General features: G+C 40.2%; 1 protein-coding gene across 2 annotated transcripts in view; it reads left to right on the forward strand.

Annotated features, from left to right (window-relative positions):
- The window catches only part of KLHL29 (kelch like family member 29), a 410,457-nt gene that overhangs the window by 189,463 nt on the left and 204,527 nt on the right, over positions 1-16,467 (forward strand). The window lies entirely within an intron of this gene.

Consider the following 16,467-nt stretch of genomic DNA (forward strand, 5'->3'; position numbering starts at 1 on the left):
GAAGGTTACAAAGTGCCAAGAGCATGGAGAGAGGTTTCCTTTCTGTTTCGGGGTGTGTCTGTATGCAACCGCTGCCAGGTTCTTGAGCATTAGAAGAGCAACAAAGCTGGTGAGGGGCTGGAGAACAAGTCATACGAGGAGCGGCTGAGAGAGCTGGGGTTGTTTAGCCTGGGGAAGAGCAGGCTGAGGGGAGACCTTATTGCTCTCTACAACTACCTGAAAGGAGGTTGTGGAGAGGAGGGAGCTGGGCTCTTCTCCCAAGTGACAGGGGACAGGACTAGAGGGAATGGCCTCAAGCTCCGTCAGGGGAGGTTCAGGTTGGATATCAGAAAAAAATTCTTCACAGTAAGAGTCATTGGGTACTGGAACAGCTGCCCAGGGAGGGGGTCGAGTCGCCTTCCCTGGAGGTGTTTAAGGAACGGGTTGATGAAGTACTTAGGGACATGGTTTAGGGAGTGTTAGGAATGGTTGGACTCGATGATCCAGTGGGTCCTTTCCAACCTGGTGATTCTGTGATTCTGTGTGATTCTGTGATATCAGAAAAAAATTCTTCACAGTAAGAGTCATTGGGTACTGGAACAGCTGCCCAGGGAGGGGCTCGAGTCGCCTTCCCTGGAGGTGTTTAAGGAACAGGTGGATGAAGTGCTGAGGGACATGGTTTAGGGAGTGTTAGGAATGGTTGGACTCGATGATCCAATGGGTCCTTCCCAACCTGGTGATTCTGTGATTCTGTGATTTGCTTTTGAGCATTTTGGTAGCCCTGTGTGAGCTCGGCTGCAGGAAGCCTTGTGGCTTATTCCTGTTTGCTCTGTGATGATCTGTAGCCACACAGGGCACTGAATCCACATCGGGTCGCAGACGATTGATCCCTTCCTCCCTTCTCCATCAGCCTGATTTGTAACGGCCAGGCTGCTACCAGAACCGAGTTAGCTGATTTAAAGGCACGATAACTGCGGTGGAACCATGTCTTCAGTTTGATACAGCAGATCATTTTACATTAAATTTCAGGGAGGCAATTGGTAGCACCAGCTCTGACTGAAGTGTGGGAATGAGTCAGCTATTTGGCACGTATTCATTTTTAATCGTTGCTCTTGGAAAGAAGATGTGTTTTTCTGCCTGCCTTGTTTATTATAAACAATGCACATGTTATCCTTGTGAAACAAAAGTAATAGTCTGCCAAACAAAGTGTTGAGAAATTGAAGCTTGACAAATGCAGATAAATTCAGAAATTAAGGCTCGATTTTCAGCAGTGAGGGCGATTGACCAAGAGGTCAATATACTGAGAGATTTTTGCACTAAATCTCCATCACTGTTGATTTTTGTATGAAGATTAGATGCTTCTTTACAAGATACACTGTAGATCAAAACATGATCAATTTGTGGAAGTTCTGTGGCTTCTTTTGCCACGGGTCAGGTCATGCCAGAGGTCAGGTTGGATAATTTTAAAAGGTCCCTTCTGACCTCCTCTGTGGAAGTAATATCCATTGAAAAAATCACAGTTTACATAAAATACAGTTCCTCTCTTGCCTGATGCTAAATGAATTGCAAAAGCATGTTTGAAGAAATCTGACAGATTCTGTTCAGAATACTCTTAAGAAAACGCAGCTGGAGACAGGAACACACGGCATTTTGAGGTTAAGCAAATAAGATTTGTTTCTAGTAGGATAAATATGTATTCATAACTCGTGGTTATAATTTATCTCCGTATCGACATCTTTGAGAGTATAGTTTTAGAATAGGGATTCAAAGGCCTATGTCACTTGGTCCATGTGTGAACTGCACATTTCTCTCCCGCACGGATCACGCTGCGGTATCTACTGTAGATTAGCAAGTTGGGAAGCACATGCAGTGTGGTTTACTTTTGTTTGGTTTACTTTGGTATTGTCTTTGTTGGTGATGACAAGGTCAAAGAAATTTACCCTTCACTTGGGGCACACTGTGGGGTGAATAGCGAGTTTTTTTACTTCCTTGGAGTGGTGCAGTATTGCCCTCCGCAGCTTCCTGGCCATGGCGTGATGCCCTCACCGGAAGAACTGAGCTGTTGACTGCCATCTTCATTCAACACCTTGGCACAGTCTTTCACGTATTCAGGACCAAGGCTCTGGAACGGCTTAAACAGGGGCCAAGACCTTACATTAAAATCCCGTTTGCTAGGAAAGTAAAATAGGAGACACAGAGAAGAGATATTGGACCATCCTTGTGATGGTTGGTTGGTGTTCCTGGGGGTACGCACAACTCGAGTCGCAGGTCACTGCAGTCACAGCTACTGTACCACATCTTTGAGTCTGCTGGCCCCCAGCAGGCAATAGTTTGTGTTGCTGCAGATCACTTAAAGTATGTAGTGACCACGAAGGTACCTGCCCTGGTCCTTGCCACCCTATGGCATGGAGGCCCAGAAGGAGCACAGGGGAGTGGAGAACACCAGTTCTGGCAGAATTCCGTGTCAAGTGCTGCATGGAACAGAATAGGAGACATGTTACAGCCCGTGCATCTCTTGGTTGTTTCTTTAGTATCTGTTCCAGAGTTTAGGTTGCTGATGTACTGATCGCAAGTTCTTCATTTTCATTCTTCCCCCTATATAACCACGCGTTCACCTGTTAGCTTAGGCAATGCACTATTACTTCTGGGTTTGTTCCAGTTGTCCTTTTGTTCTTGTGCTCCCTCAAAAATATTTTCCAGAGGCAATTTTGTGATGTTTCAGACAACAGTGCAGAAACCCCACCTTTGAATCTGAGAATAATGTAGGCTATGGCTCGTGATACGAGTGATATTTCTTGGAGACAAAAGACCTAACGTGGGCACCGTAACAGGGATATGTAATATTAAGGACTGTTACACCAATAAAGTAAAGACATTGTGATTATTCCTCCTTTTGCATGAGTCCTGGCTGATAATAGCAAACCTCTTGGGTTGATTTTGCCGGACGTAATGCTAGAGAACAGCCAAGCTGAATTTCTCCCTCTCTTGTGCTTCCAAAAAACTCAAAAAAATATTAATTATTTTTATTGCTGATGTTGATGGTGCATCACGCAGTGTGTATGTGATAGGATGGAGTCCAGGCAGCTCTTAACTACGTATCGTATTAGGCAAGTCACAGCACCTCTTTGCATCTCTTTCTCTGCCTGCCATCCTCTTCCTGTATCTTAGTTTTTCTGTAATTTTTTTGAGCTAGAGACTCTCTCCCGAGGCAGATACTCTTTCTTATGTATTCCTGGCGTGTCTAGCCCCAGCTGGGATTGTAAGATGCCTCTGTAATACAAACAAAAAATAATAATAACTAGAGATAAGAAGAAAAAAAGTATCCAGCTTGAAATATGGATCCCAAGGCGCCTGACAGAGAGACAACTAAGCAAGTCTTACACAGAGGTCATTGAAGGAAAATAAATAAGGATGCTCAGCTGTCAGATTTACAAGCTCCTGAGAAAACTGCAATTAATAAAATATATTAATTGAGAAGTGTGAAGAAAATCTTGAAGCTTAACGCATGGAAAATATGTATATATATCCCAAGAATAAACATTACGTTGAGAAAAGGCAAAGTTTATACAGCATAACTGAGCTCAGAATGACTGTTGTAGCTAAGTGGGTATTTATGATGCTCTGATATGTGGCACTGGACACGTTATCAGTACGTAATACATCAGTTGTTACGAAGTACTTCCAGTGTTTCTAATGGAGTCACAAACTTAAAACATTTTATTAGCTCAGTATGGAATAGCTACATGTGATTTTATTTTATTAATATGGCTAAAAAGCTTTGAAAGTAGCTGTGGTAGATTTTTAAAGCTCTAACTGTTATTTCCAGCACGGACATTTCACTTTTTCCAACTCTCCTGATAGCTATGGAGTTGTTTTTTTAGTTTTCTGTCAAACAGAGACTTCTTGCTGCAGATGGACATTTAAATTGTACCTTTCCCTAAATTTCCTATGGAAAAAGAGAAGGGGGAGTTTGTACAATCTAACCTGTGCATTTTCCTTTCAAGCCATCACAATATCTTTGCTTTGCCATCACCGAAAAAGATCTTTTATGCAGTTCTGTTTATCTTCAGGTTGATTGATCCTTGTGTATTCCTTATACATTATCTGCCTGTGCCTTCCAGTGGTTCAGGATTGGGACTGAAGACTTTTTTTTAATCAAGTAGATTTTTTTTTTTCCCTGTTTATTTCCTCAGCTACAGGAATTAAGCCTCTTGGAGTGATTTTCATAGATTCTGTTCTTTAATCCTGAAAGCAGCTTTGTTCTCTCTCATACCTTAGCTTCATTGAGGATGTTTCTGTTTGGAGGGGGAAGAGGTAAGTTGCAGACTGAGAACAAGGCTAGGACTGAACAGACTGAGGAAGGGGTGGTGTTTGATCATGTCTTGATATTATGTTGTCGTGTGATACAGCTGCTCTCACTAAAAGAAAAAGAGACAGAGAGGGCCTACGAGGTCATACAGACAATGTGTCCACCAGCATTGCCACTCCACAACTCACTTCATTAAAATATAAATTTTACCGTCTTCAGTGCCAAAATTACTTAGTTGAAAAATGTGACTTCCAGCTGATTGCAGAGGAAGCGTGTCAGCCTTAACTCTCGATTTCTTCCTGCATTTTAAACGCAGCCTGTAACAATACTCCAAGTGTGTCTTTTTGTGATGGACTAGTTTTTTGGGTTTTATTTTGTTCTGACATTGGTGCCTAAGCCCTCTACCTCCGGGTCGCTCTGCTGTTTGACTCTTCCCTAACATTGCCATGATGTTTTCAAGAGTGAATTCCACTATTACTCCAGGGCGTTTTCAAAATCTTTCTTGTGGTCAAGTTCAATTCCATTTATTTTTGACATGTGTTTCCTACTTCAGAGACCATTGTGCACTGCTTTACATTTCTGTCAAACTTGATTTCGCAAAAACTTTATGACTTATCTTTATTGTCCCTCTTTCTGCTGCCAAGCACTCCGCTCCTTCTTTTCTTTTAATATATATGACATCAATCATACTGAATCACAGAATCATTAAGGTTGGAAAAGACTTCTTAAGATCATCAAATCCAACCATCAGCCCAGCACCACTGTGCCTACTAAACCATGTCCCGAAGTGCCACATCTACATATTGTTTTAACACCTCCAGGCATGGTGGCTCTGTCATGTCTCTGTGCAGCCTCTTCCAGTGCTTTACTGCTCTATCAGAGACATCTTTTTCTCATCACAGACCAAGGTAGAGGGTCAAGATGCCTATCCCCATTGTTATTATGGTGGTAAATTGCTTCAAAGTTATTTTTTATGCTTTTAGCTGTAATTCATGTCATATTGTGGTATGAATTTCGCAGATGCCAAGAGAGACTCGGATGCCTCCCATCTAACTTTAGACACTTACATGAGACATCAAACTTAGGATGATCCCCATATAATCAGGCGGGGGTGCCCAGTGAAGGTCTGCCTCATCTCATCACTGACCACAAAAGGGGCTTTGGGTGCAAGGTGCCCGAGACACCTCATTAGGATGCTTAGAAAATGAATCCAAGCCAAAGCTTCCTAGTTTCCAATACTGGATTACATGAAATTGAGGTGTATCTTGATTATTTACCTAGTGCTTGCACTCCTTTTATATAATTTCACATCAATTTTGTTACTAACATAAGTGAATTAAGCAAATGTGCCTTTGAGGATGGTGAACACTCTACATTGTTAAAGAGATTGTCCTTGATGGGGGAAGGAGTGGAAGCAGCGACATTGTTGTGGTACTGGGGGCGATGGTAGGTGATGAGCAGAGGAAGAGATGAGGAAGCCAGGAGGAGAAAAAGAAGTCAGGAGATTTCTGAGAATGGCTTATTTTGCAAGAAAGAAAAAAAAAGATTTAGCATGCCATCTTTCTTCCAAGCAATCTGATTCAGAAGTAGAAGTGGAAAGGTGCCAGGAGAAGTGAGATACGATGATCGTTATGAAAAGGGAGGAATATAAGGACTGTCACTGAGCACACACATAGGCTGTGACACCTGGGTATACTAATTGAATGGCTGAGACCTGGACTGAGAAAATATGGGTTCTTGTCCTCAGACCAGCTCTGTGACCTTGAAAAATTTGCTTGACGTCTGGCATCGACACCTCCTTCTGGGAGTCATCCATCTTACCTATTTAGAACGTAAGGTCACGGGAGTCAGGCGACCTCCTGTAACGATGGGCCGGTGCCCAGCACAGCTGGGCTCGCTTTGGCCCCCTAGCCATGTTAAAAGCACTAATACTTTAATACACTGCCAGCCTGGGCAGCAGGAAATCGGGAATGCTGTGTGGAAAACTGAGCGAAATAACTGCTTTTCTCCTAGCAAACCACCTGGGACATTTGTTTTGTTTTGCTTTGATAGCTTCTGACACTGTGTCTTATATTGCGACTTGTCAAATTATGTCAAAATTGTGATATGCTGCCGTGTTACAAACCGTATTTATTGCTAATTTCACACTAAAATGTTATTTCATATCACTTTGTAATCTGGTGCCATATTTACTGATTTCTGTATTCCATCTGGAACTTATCAGCCTTTCCATGATGTCTGCCAGTAGCCCGAAAGTTTCTTTCTTGATCTTCTCTAATGCCCAGGGATAACTTCCATCTGGTCCTAGAGATTTGTTGCTTTTAAGTTCCTCTAGATTATTTCTTTCTGTCTCGCTGGTGCTGAAATCAGCTCAGATTGTGGTGGTGACATGGGCTTTTTTCCTCTTTTTCGAAAGGCGTTCAAAATATACTAATTTATTTTTAGCTTTTGTGGGTATCCTGCAGTTTTCTTCAATTTTCTTTCCCATTCCTTCCCATGATTACAATTCATGTGATTGAAATTCTTTTCTAATTCTCAATTAGCAATTAGTAAAACAGCAAAAGCAAGAAATTAATGTCCCTAGCCCATGGGGCTTTTCACAAAGTTAGATGAAATTAAAGCAAAATAATGAGTAGAGACACAACTGAGTTTTTTACATTCTTTGATTTTCCTTTCATAATTTATGTAGTAAATATTTTCTTCTCTCTCTTTTACTTTTCTTTTCTTTTTTTGAGATATGTGACTTGTTATCATTCGAGTGAATTTACATACCAAATGGGTTTTAATGTTGTTTTGCAGCTTAGGGTCATGACATGTATTTATTATTTTTGAAACACAAGTAGTTTTAATTATTTTGGTGCTACTCGTGTAATTCTGGATAGCTGCTAGCAACTGAACTTTTACATTTTTGTTCATGTTATTAATAAAGTATTGTTTTTAATTTTATGAAGATTTACTGCTGCTCTTCCATGTAAACTAAAACAATCATTTGCGGCGGAAACGAAGCCTTCAGTTGTACGCCAGGAGAGTCTGTTCCACATTTATTCCAGGTGATATGCTTGTTCTCCGCTTTAACCACCCCCTCCTATCAGATCAAAGTTACCCGTGTAGGTATGTCGGGAGGCTGAATTACAAAAATGTTTCCACTGCCTAAACATTAATAGCCTTGATAGCATCCACTTTTCTTTTAATTCAGGTTGCCAGAAGAATCTGTATTCTTTAACATAAACTTTGCTGCCTTTTGATCTAATATTCAATCCTTTCGTGTCTCCACAACCCCAAGAGATAACGTGGTGCTCTGCATCCTTAAAAACACACACTTTAGCATGATGTATCAACTCCATGGCTTGCACCGAGGGGTAGCCCTTCCAGCTAGAGACACCTTTAATCAGTAGAATTAATCACTGTGGAAATCAGCAGGAGTGCTTGGGGGATGAGTTTGTTACTCCTCGTCATAAGTGAACATGGAAGAACTGACGTGTGAAGTGAATTTTCCCTCGGAAACTGAATTTTCTCTATTGATCTGAGACTCCAGCTATTGCCTCCTCTGCAGGGACAGTGCTTCTCCGTTGTTGACTGTCCCGTAACTGTGCCCCTAAGACTACTGCTCTGTGCATTTGTGGTCCAGAGGTAGGAGACATGGTCAGCTACATGGCAATAATTATCTCTACTAGTAGTAATTAAAAGATATGATTCATACTATTTGTCGTTCCCATTTCTGTTTTTCCTTCTGTGAACTCGTTGGCTGAAGGACGGCAAATTGACAGTTGAACTGTGGCTTTTTACTATTAAAAATGGAAGGAAAAGGAATTTTAAGTAGAACAGCAAAAGGTTGCTGCATTGCTGTTTCTTCAGTGGAAACATTTTATGTTTCTTTATTAATAATTATCCAATACTGTTTATACCTTGAGCAGACTCTAAATTAACTTATATCATGTTAGATCAAAGTTATCTTTTTTCCAACACTAATGCTTAATGCCATCTCAGAATATTCAATTATTTAGTTTTAAGAATGACAATGGAATTTTAATTTGGGTTTTTTTTTTCCTTTGGCTGAATATTTTCTGAAGCAACTTTGTTTTAATCCAAATTAAGTATCATTGGAGGTCTTTTTGGTGTTTTTTTTTTTTAAACAGGTTAGAAACTTGTAAAGATAAGCTAACTTAAGGAAATTGACAAAAAGATTTCAAGGGAAGTACTGAAAGAAGCCTTTGAGATAGTCAATACGCTAATAATCTTATTTTTTCAATAGGTCTTGCTCTTTCTGAGAAATAATAGTCTATATAGCTTGGGATTCGACAGAGAATAACAAAAGCTGTTCCTCTGTTAAATTGCAAAGATATTTCTGTATTCCATTATAAAAGCAGTGAAAAAAAGGACTTAAAAGTAGATGGTTTATTGGCACTTATAAAGCAGTAAAAAGGGAGGGAGGAGGAAGAGGAAGCAAAGAAACCCAAATGAAGCCTCCTTGTTGTTACTGAGTGGCTGAAGTGCTGGACTTGCAGTTCCGTGGTAGCACTGTTGGGTCTTTTTGTTCCTAACAATTTGTTGCTGCAGAAGCTTGGGGGGAGCGGAGCTGGAAAAGCTTTGCTGAGGCGGCTGCTGTTCGCTACCCCAGTCAGAGAGAGCTCTAAAACCATCTGTCAAGGTGGTGGTAGAATTCAGACACCAGCCAGTGCTGCCTTTTTCTCCCTCTGTACCTCTCTGGTTTGGTTTCACCAGCTTCTTCTGCTCCTGAATGTAAATTTGGAGCACGGGTCAGCAGGATTGGGATTGGTTTTGTTTTTATAGTGGAAAACTTCTAATCTTTTCTTTGAGCAGGTCATTTTCAGAGTTATCCTTTTAGTTCTGCCAGGGCTAGCTGAAATCACAGGCCGCTCTTCCTCCCTACAATTAAAGCACGCATCACTGGAAATAAGTGTTCTAGATTTTCCAAATTTCAACTGAAGTATTTGCTCAATAAATTAATACGCTTTTGCCTTACCAGCCCTTGCAGAACTAACTCTTGTCTTAATTTCCTAGTTAACACAACATTTTATGCTCAGATGGTGCCTCGTATTAGCAATTGGTTATAGCATCAAATAAAAATATGCATAAAACATCTTAGCATTCATGTAAATGTAATCAAGCAGTTCTAATACAGAAAGTCTGTATTCAAATACAAAATGTTTGGAGATACGCGTCTGAGGAAGAACTTGTGTGATCCTAAGCGCTCCAAACACTGTAGAACTACTTAGTATCCGCTGAGAAGTAGTTTTACACATATACATCTTTTCCCTAATATTCATAGGAACACTTTAGAGTGCTTATAGATGGATATTTTCATCTTCGGGGTGGAGGAGGTGAGGTTTAAATTAAACGTGATGGTTTTCATTGCTGAAAGAAAAGAGGCAATAGTTTATAATTCCAATAGTAAATCCAGTGCATCATTTTAAAACTTCTGTATAAAGAAGATCTTATCACCAAGCACTTTCCAAAGGGACAACCATCCTACAAAGTTCTGTAGATATAATCTCCACCAAATGGTATGTCGTACATGAGGGGGGCTTTTTTTATAAGTTGCCCTTGTAGGTTTATTTGCTTATTGGCAACAGGATTTCTGGATTCCCAACTGCTACATGGTATGATTTGTAATTAGGGATGCCTCCTGTGAAATAATCTACATAAAACACCATGGTAACAGGAAGACATGAACATATTTTAAGGTCAGGTATAAAAAGATACAGAATATTAGCTGTTAATTCCGAAATTGCATGTGGAATCCTCTGTCATTTTATGCTTGGTGAGAAACCTGGCTTTTTGGCTAAGGAGATTCTATTGTCTTTCGCACTTAGGTTCTATTTCGGTTTGGTGGAAAGAGATCCTCATAGTTTAAGCGTATTATAGAACTGAGCAAAGCCGATCTGCATGGGCCCAGCAATGCACGAGGAACACCTAATGCGGTGTTAATTTCTACCAATATAAGAATAATGGAAAATAATTGCGTTAACAAGCACTTTTGCTTGTATACCACATGTGCACCAGCTCCAGGATGGATGCAAGTTCACTCTGGATTTTTTCCTTTTCCTGTGACTATCTAGGTTTTTGCTGGCAGACGGAGCAGCCCTTAAACAAACACCTTTCTGTCCTTACACCCTCTACTGTGTTTTGTTTTGCAAAGATGCAGTGTGCATGGAAATGTTAGAAACAAAAAAGCCCCTCAAGCTTTAGGCTTCTGCCAGAATCTCAGTGATTAGAGTGGCTCAGCTGGAATTTGCCTGGCCTTTTTGCGAAAGCGCTTGCACAGGTAAGATAGCATCTACTGAACCTTTGGGAAGGGTATAGGCTTGTTTGGCTTCGTCTTATGTAATGCAAAACAAACAAAAAGATAACGAAGATATCCTGTGTTTGCAGGAGCAGTATTGGGCAGAGGGTGTTTACTGCAAATGCACAGAGAATTTTTTGCCTCGCATATTTATTTAGCAATAATACGCCTTCACTTCAGTGCTACTGAGAAGTTAAGGGTCACCGTGTGCAGGTTTGGTGCCTCAGGAGTGAGATCTGAATACGCATTTGTAGTCCTCATCCATCTGGGAGCCTTCTCAGAACCTCAGGACCTCCTTACATGTGTGGAGTTAAAAGTTTGAGGTGGCTCTGAAGGATATTTTTTCTGATTCATCAGTAAGGCTCAGTTTGCTGCCAGTAGCTGGAAGGTGATACCTCTTTAGCAATACGTGTAGGTGATCTTCACTGTTCTACTGGCAGTGCAAGGTGCCTTTCTTTTGCTTGCATTTTCTAGCGTAAACAGATAAGAACAAATTTAAACACAAGAAATCTACACAGAAGAACAAAAAAAAGTAGCGAACAAAATAAACTTCCCCCACACCTACAATGGTAGAAGATGTACCGGTGTGTACACTCATATTCTACTTGAGGTGTACAACTTAAGCTGTAACAAATGTGAGTCACTGCTTAATGCTCTATTGGGAGCTGCTCAGAAAGGTACAGATAGTGTGTAAAACTAATTAGTGAATATTTGGAGTGGTTTAGGTTGGGTTGAAAACTCTTAATGTTTATATATGTGTTGTCATTTCCATTGTGGTTTGTTCAGACTAAGATAGAAGAAAACCTTTACTTGTAGAGTAGAATCCCAATCCAGCTGAAGTCAGTGACTTGGTAGAGGTCAGAATTTCTTCCCACGTCTATGTGTAAGATCAGAGACCCCTGAAACTGTGAGCGACTGAGGCAGGAAAGGAAGAATGCCTCTGCTTCTTGACTATATAAAATACATCTGTTCACAGTCTTATTAGAAGTACATTTATGGAAGAGTTACATGAACTTTAAAAGGGCTCCTGAAAAGCAATTTTACAGTAACAGCATCATCATCCACTATAGTGAATGAAAACTGAGATTATATTGGGCAAAAAGTAGTAATTCAGCAAATCATTTAATTCTTTGAATGGGAAGATTTTCATTCCAACTGTAGGCGACAAAGAAGTCTTTTACATGAATTCAGTAAGCTGCAGCAAAATGATTTCAAACAATGGGAGGAATGTCCTTTTTTATACTATCAGCTTTGGATTATTCACTTTTCAGGAAAGAAAGTAATAAGTTGGCTGCTATTGGCTGCTTCACCTGTCTTATTTTCTTTTTGTTTGTTATTGTTCTTACCTAGATAATCCTACTGCTTGATCAATGTCCTCGTACATGCTTTGTTTTATTACACCTACTTAGAATACTTAAAAAAGTCTCGGTGGCATTTGAAGAATAGAACTGGAGTTAATTTATTAACAGCATTTTTTAGATGTAGTGATTAAATGTAATCATTTTTAAATAATATCATTTTATAAACATTGCATAAACATAATGTGAGCTGCAGATAGCTGCTGCAAAGTTATAGTAAACAACTTCATTTTATATTTTGACAAACATTCTGAAAGCTTGAAATATTAGTTTAGATTTTTATAGACTTTTTCATAGCAGTGGAAAAAGAAAGCTCAACATATGTTTAAAGAGCGCAGATGTGGGACAATAGATGAAGTGTTTTCAGGTATTTTTAGAGGAACTACTTTAGGTTTCTTAAGCAGGGTATAAAATTTCAGTTTGGGGTTGGCCCTGGTCTACTTACCATTTTGAAACGTCTTCAGTGTCCGTCGCCTGGTAAAGAGATGAAGAATTGTTCAACACCAACCGTAAGCAGCCATCTAGTGAGAGATGTGTGAAGTTAAATGGGCTCTCCATTAAGGTTGAAATTCAGTTGTGAGGTCTGGCTCCTGAGTGGATGGAACAAGCCACCAGAACAACGTGGAGCTGGGAGAACTCCAGCAAAATGATGTGGTTGCTCCTGAATTAAGGAAAGTATATTTTTTTATTTTAATTAACAAAGCTTGCTTGCTTTGTTTACTTTAGACTGATTTTTGGTAACTGTCATTCTCCAAAAGGAATGGCAGTAGTCCTTTCCTTTCAGTAACAAGACTATCCTTTGTTAGGGATGCTCTTCTTTATGTTTTTTCAAGCTGTGGGCACATGTATAAATAAAAAATTAAGAATCCTGTAAGATAAAGAGCCTGCAAATACAGACACTGCAGGTAAGCAAACTTTTTTAAGTGAAGGATTTTTTAAATGAATGGGTTAGGCGATACTGGAGCCTCCTAATTCAGAGCTCCACAGGCTTTCTGCTGCGGCTGGTTTAGCTCCCTTGGGAATTTAAAGCCACTTTGAGTCTGAGCAGTGCTGTGGACCCCTGATCACAGTGGGCAGCATTGCCGTGATGTGGTGAGGTATTTTTCATCAGCTCAGCTGCAGTAACAGACTGTGTGCCTTCTTATAACCTGCGTCGCTTCTAACGAAAAACATGTTAGCTCAAGTCTCAAATGTACACATGCGGCTTAAGCTCATTTTGCTTCTCCAGAGGGGTGCACTAAAAGAAAACACATGATATGTTACTGCAGCTTGGTTATTATGTGCTGTTTTACAGTAACGCAGTTGCTTGCGGTCATCTGTGTTTCACCTTCGTCCCGTATAGAAGAATTTAATGTAATTCCAAAAAAATCCATTAAATTCTCATTTCAGTTCAGCCTTTGTAGATTTGGTTTTGGTTCTGTTTTGCTTGTATTTTGTGCCAGTCCAAAGATCTTCCCCTTTCAGTTTTAATGTATGCTGTCAGTTGGGTGAGAAACCAGAGAGAGGACTGATGGGGAAAAATTAAACCAGAGTGACAAGTGCTGGTTAATGTATATCAAGCATAACGCAAGATGTTATACAGGTCAAAAAAACTCTTGCTACTGGAAGTTCAATGCCATAAAATCTACATTACATGGAATGTAAGATATGTTAACCAAAAACTTAATGCACAGTTTAAAAAAAATTATAACAGCCTGCAGCTGTCAAGGAGAAGAGTTATGCTTTCATTTCATGCCGCTTACTCTTTAATGCCTCTTCAGCTTAACCCATGTCCTATCCTTGCTCGTCCTCAAGCAGGGAAGTAAACAGATGTTCACTTGAATGGTGGGCAGTAGTAGAAGTCTGCTAGCTGGTGACTATTTTTACGTTTAATATGTTTTGGGTTTTTTTTCCCTAAGTTTAAAGTGATATACGTGGAATTTAGAAAACATTAAACCTGCATTGCATAACTATATTGAATGCAGTAATAATAACATGTTTCGTATCACCTTTACATCAGAGGGCTTTTGAAGGTGGCGTCTCTGTATTTTGGTTGCTTTATTCTCTTCTCAAATCCACAGTGGCTTTGTCCTGTTGGCACCTTGGCTGCAAACGTGGTCTGTAAAGGCATAACCCAAATGGGATCTTGGGGTTCAGTTTGCTTTCCATCATGTACAACAAGCCTAAATTTTGACTTGGGTAAATCACCTTGGCAGCGTTCAGATTAGTCTTCTCCTTTTTGTTTCTCTGGTTTTCTTGCAGTGGGTCATTGAAAGAAAGCCTGAAGGGAGATTCGGGAAAGCATTTTTCTTCCCCCTGTCTTATTTTGCACATTTGAACTACTTCAGCGATTTCTCTCTTTTTGCTGGACAACTCCTCGGAGAAATTAAAGAATTATTTATTTATGATTATTAGTTTCCTTTCAGCGTTTTAAAAAATGTCTTCAATGTCTGATGCACCCCAGCAGGCATCACAAGCAAAGTCTGTAGCAAAGAAAACAACAATAAAGCAAAAACAATGACAAATTCTGTCCAAACAGGAGAAGGAAGAAGTTCCAACAGCAATAATTAACCGAGTTTCAACATGCTTCTGATGCCTGTGGAAACTACCTGACAGATTCACGGGGTTTATGGTATGTCCTGAAGATCGATGGGTCTGAGCTGTTTCAGTTGCAGCTGAGAAGAGTGGTTAGCTCGTAAGCCTCCGAGGAACGTGTTGCTTTTTATAACCTCCTCACTAGTAATAAAAATTAGTGCCAATCATGTTTATGACACCTTTCTCCTGAAAGTTTCTTCTGAGAGGGGAAGAAGGAGGATCCCTCTCTTCTGAAGATGCAGGGTATGCTCCCATTGCAGGCAGGTTTTTACTGGGCATCTTTTCCTGTTGGAAACCATATGGAGAAATCCTGTCCCATTCTGCAAATTCATTCTTTCTGGGCTACTTGGGTATTTATAGGAAAATACCATCTTCCCGCTCGGCCTTCCTGCATTAAGAAGGACGTATCATGAGGAACAGTCTCTTAAAACTGCATGAAACACAAAGCTAGTTGTTGCTACCCTCCTGAATTTGCTCCGTTCCTTTCTCCTTATTAAATCTCATAGCATTTTTCCTTGCATGTGAATGAAGTGGGGTTATGCCTAATCATAAGAGACTTTCACGCAGAAGGTTTGCCTTCTGGGCTCTCTGTAGTTAGTGCTTCGTGTTCTGTTTGGCGGGTGGCAGTTGATTTCAGCTGCCTGATTGCAATGGGAAATGTAATAGGTTGCATAGAATGAAGTTGAAACTTGGAGAATCAAAGGACAGGAGGTGCTGGTGAGGCCAATATATTTTCATCATAGCCTATCCCGAAGTCTTAGCCAAAAGACAAGACAAGATAAGATTTTGATCGTTGGAGCAGAGGCTGAATTTTGTCTTCCTAGAGACATTGGTCTCATCAAAGATCAAAGATGTTATCAGAGCGCAGAGGACACTGGACTTCTTCACCCTTCAGCATCCACTGAAGACAGACTGCAAGGAATAAAAAAACTGTAATTGCTGTTCTTTTAAAACATCCACAACTTGATGTGTGACCATCATACCTTACAAGAAACCTGTGCCACTCGAAATCATCTCCTTCGTGTCATCAGTATTTAATCCCGCCAAGATCTGGCATCCCTGTCAGGAATCCATGTGGCGGTTGTAGAGGACACATAGAGGAGCCATTCAGTCTAGTGCCAAAGGCAAACATCCATTTCATAACAGACCTTTCATTTCCTACAGACTGTCTGAACTATCACATGAGGGGGATTCTCTCGTGGTTGCAACAGAAGTTCTAACTACAGCTCCCAGCCTTCAGGGGTCATCCTAGAGATCCTTACTGTTTCTGATCTTCCCATCATTAAAGCAAAAGAAAATAATTTTTCAAATCTTTCTGTTCTATTTCCTTTGAATATCCCCTTTAGATATTGCAGAATAATCGTATATTTTTGGAGATAAGGTTGCTCCATTGAGAAGGCTGTGGGTGATGTCTTCCTCGTGCCCCTTTAAGGTCTTGATCTTGGTTTTTTGAAGTTACATCGCCAGAAAGGACCTTCCCTAGAGAGCACATAACTCCTCTGCTGGATTTTTTCCCTTACACTTCTAAGAAGGTCTGCATATTCTTTAGAAACCTGTGGGTTTTGTGGTCACAGAACATCAGTTACCCTAATTAAAAGAAGATTTTTGTGATGTCTCTTTATTTTAAACTACGCAAAAATACTGTGGTGAGATGAGCTAGCTGGAAAAGGCTTGGAGAATAATCCTAAATGTGGCAGTTGTGCCAGCCTGTAGCCATGCTACATCCAGGCTGAGGTTCCTGGGACATTTGAAAGCATTAAGTTGTCTAAAAGGAGTTGCTTCCTTGGTCATGGGCCTATTTATGCAGAATCTGATCTGAAAGTCTTTAAAAGGACAAGATTTTTACTCCCAGAAGATGTTGACCTGGAAAGGATCTTTTCTGTTCCTTGAGTCTGAACTATTGACATTGCGTGGAATTACACTATTTGAAGTAGATTCATAAA

The sequence above is a fragment of the Cuculus canorus genome, chromosome 3 (assembly GCF_017976375.1).
Source record: "Cuculus canorus isolate bCucCan1 chromosome 3, bCucCan1.pri, whole genome shotgun sequence".
In the NCBI taxonomy this organism is placed as follows: Eukaryota; Metazoa; Chordata; class Aves; order Cuculiformes; family Cuculidae; genus Cuculus; species Cuculus canorus.